General features: G+C 43.0%; 1 pseudogene; it reads left to right on the forward strand.

Moving 5' to 3' along the window:
• Positions 1–248: 248 nt before the first annotated feature.
• Positions 249–987, forward strand: LOC132680567 (tubulin alpha-1C chain pseudogene; annotated as a pseudogene).
• The last annotated feature ends 978 nt before the right edge of the window (positions 988–1965 follow it).

A 1965-nucleotide genomic window follows, 5' to 3' on the forward strand; every position in this document is an offset into this window, starting at 1 on the left:
CATGGGGGAGGGGAAGGGGAAAAAAAAGGTAACTGTTTCAGTGGAGGTTTTTCAATGTTATGAGACAGGCTTTTTGCAACTTCACAAAGCTCCTTATTGTCTGGGTGTCAGCAAACTCTTGGTGGGACAAGGAGCAGCAGAATATTTATGGACATCAACAAGACAGCCTCCCAGGTTTCCACTGCTGTAGTTGAGCCCTACAATTCCATCCTCACTACCCACACCACCCTGGAACTCTCTGTGCCTTCATGGTAGACAATGAGGTCATCTATGACATCTGTCATAGAAACTTTGATACGGAATGCCCAACCTACACTATCCTTAACCGCCTTGTTAGCCAGATTGTGTATCTCATCACTGCTTCCCTCAGATTTGATGGAACCTTGAATGTTGATTTGACAGAATTCCAGACCAACTTGGTGCCCTATCCTCACATCCACTTCCCTCTGGCCACATACGGCCCTACTTCTCTGCTGAGAAAGCCCACCACGAACAGCTTACTATAGCAGAGATCACTAATGCATGCTTTGAGCCAGCCGATCACATGGTGAAATGTGACCCTCACCATGGTAAATACATGGCTTGCTGCCTGTTGTACCATGGTGACGTGGTTCCCAAAGATGTCAGTCCTGCCGCTGCCACTATCAAGACCAAGCATACCATCCAGTTTGTGGACTGGTGCCCCACTGGCTTCAGAGTTGGCATTAATTCCCTGCCTCCCACTGTGGTACCAGGTGGAGACCTGGCCAAAGTATAGTGAGGTGTAAGCATGCTGAGCAACACCACAGCCATTTGGTGAGGCCTGGGCTCACCTAGACCACAAGTTTGACCTGATATAGGCCAAACGTGCCTTTGTTCACTGGTATGTGAGTGAAGGCATGGAGGAAGGAGAGTTTTTTGAGGCCCATGAGGACATGGCTGCCCTTGAGAAGGATTATGAGGATGATGGATAGTACTGAGGGAGAGGATGAGTGTGAAGAGTATTAACTTGTCTGCTACAATTTTACTCTCCATTGCCTTGGGACTGTCTTATTTTTGTTCTGGAAGCTGTCCATCGTGGCCCCAACTTGTTAATAAAAGTAGTGTTTCTATGTAAAAACAAAACAAAACAAACAAACAAACAAACAAACAAAACAAGAAAGCAAAAAGCAAAGGGACATAAGGAGACTTTGGGAGGGAGATGTTGGCTATGTCCCTTCTCTTGATTGTGGTGATGTTATTATGGAAATCTGCATATGTCTATACCATCGGATTATACACATTAATATGTACATTTATTTGTGTATAATTTATACCTATGGTAACCTTATGAGACTAAATAAGAAATGAAAGATGAAGGCTTTATATTGGGCTCTGTAGCAAATTACTATAAACAGGCAGCCTCAAACACTATTTATTAGCTCGTAGTTTTGTGGGTCAGAAGTTCAGGCATGGCATGATTGACATTTCTTCTTTAGGTCTTACAAGGTTGAAATTATGGTGTTGCTAGATGTGTTTTCATCTGGAGGTTGGGAGTTTTCTAAGCTCATATGGATATGGCAGACTTCATTTTTTTGCAGTGTGGTACTGAGATGCCCTTTCCTTGCTGGATATTAGTTGTGGGCTGTTACCAAGTCCCTAAGGCTACTCACATTCCTTGTCAGATAGCCCCCTAGGGTTCAAAGCCGGCAACAAAGAATCTCCTTTGACTCAAATCTCTCTTATGCTCAAATCTATGATTTCTAGAAGATCTTATTCTAAGAGCTCACCTGATTAAATAAAGCTCATCTAGGATAATTACCTATCTTAAGGTCAACTGTTTTGAGCCTTAACTGAATCTGTCAAAATCCCTTCACAGCAGCATCTAGATTAGTGTTGGTTTCAGTAGCTGGTAGAAAATATGTTATGCCAGGGACAGAGCATCTTTCAGTCATTTTACAAGACTCTGGAAAATACTATGCACAGGATTTACATATTTCAAGGTCT

This window comes from Panthera onca, chromosome A1, assembly GCF_046562875.1.
Source record: "Panthera onca isolate mPanOnc1 chromosome A1, mPanOnc1 haplotype 2, whole genome shotgun sequence".
In the NCBI taxonomy this organism is placed as follows: domain Eukaryota; kingdom Metazoa; phylum Chordata; class Mammalia; order Carnivora; family Felidae; genus Panthera; species Panthera onca.